Source organism: Mastomys coucha, unplaced genomic scaffold (assembly GCF_008632895.1).
Source record: "Mastomys coucha isolate ucsf_1 unplaced genomic scaffold, UCSF_Mcou_1 pScaffold22, whole genome shotgun sequence".
Taxonomy (NCBI): domain Eukaryota; kingdom Metazoa; phylum Chordata; class Mammalia; order Rodentia; family Muridae; genus Mastomys; species Mastomys coucha.
In genome coordinates, this window is record NW_022196905.1 from 181,031,946 (window position 1) to 181,033,230 (window position 1,285).

The following is a 1,285-nucleotide window of genomic DNA, read 5'->3' on the forward strand; positions in this document are numbered from 1 at the left end:
AAAAAAAAAAAAAAAAAACTAGGAAAAGCTAATAGTCCACACCAGACTTAAGGAGCTAGGAACTCTGAGCTAGGAACTGGCCTGGGAAAATACACTATGAACTCTGGCATATTGTCCACGCTCAATAAAATACCTTTTCGCTTAATTGATTTGCATTTTTTAAACTTTTCCAGAAACCTCGAGCACTTGCTTTAATTTCTTGAATTCACTACTGCTCACAATTAATAATGATTCTAAATTATATAATCCAGAGAGATTTAAAAAAAAAAAGTAACTTGACTCTAAAAAAAAAAAACGGGTATATTTGGAGAAATATTTCCTTGGTCTTGAAAAATAACTACACCTAGACATAAATGCACTTGCTGCTACTGTGGGAAAACGGCTGCCGGCCTCGCCTGGGTCAGCCACTAGAGGACGGTGTGCTCACACGCCACGACCTTGATAAAGCCCAGCAGGGACCCTGGGAGACTGAAATGATGGCTGCCAAGTTTCCTTGCCCAGCTTCTAGCCCTACCTTTGGCAGATCCTGTATGTAATTCTGGCTTCCAAATGTAGAGAGGAGGAAAAAATAATAGCGAAATTAGAATGCGTAGGTGATTGGCAAGATTAAAAAGTCACAGGAAAATTGTGACGATGTCAGGAGCCTTGATGAGGAAGAAAATGCAGGTCAGCAGCCACCGAACAGCTGTCAGGACACCGAGAAAGTGTTGACGCTGTGAATATTTGACTCGAGCTATTCCTGCGAACAGGCTATAAAGTTCTAGTGGGCAGTGAAACTTGGAGCGGTGTTCAAGGACGAGAGCTGAGTCAAGTAAACGGAATGACAGGGAGCCAGCGGCTGGATTTGGAGTCCACTGGAGTCCTCTGCTGTCAAGTATAACCACTATTAGTTTCTTTAAGAATTGTAACCCTCATAAAGCTGTCTTTGCCGAAATCTGCAACAAAATAACAGAATCACAGCAGCGACACATGCAGTGTGTTTAGTTCTTTGTAAAATTAAAAACTGAAAAACAAATTCTGACAGCAGCCTTTTATGTCTTCAGCAAAGTAGGATCTGCCATAGCTCCCTCAAAGCTATCAATTATCAGCTATGTTTCTAAGGAGCCATTCCCACTGAAATTTATTTTGCAGCTCCATCTTCTTTTCAGCTGGAAGACTGCTGACGTGGGTCTCTGAAGCTGGGATAATTCAATCACCCTCTCACGTCTCTGAGGAAAAAAAAAATCCTCTGCCCATTAGATTTGCATGGATTCTCAGTAATTTTATATAAAGAATATTTTTTATT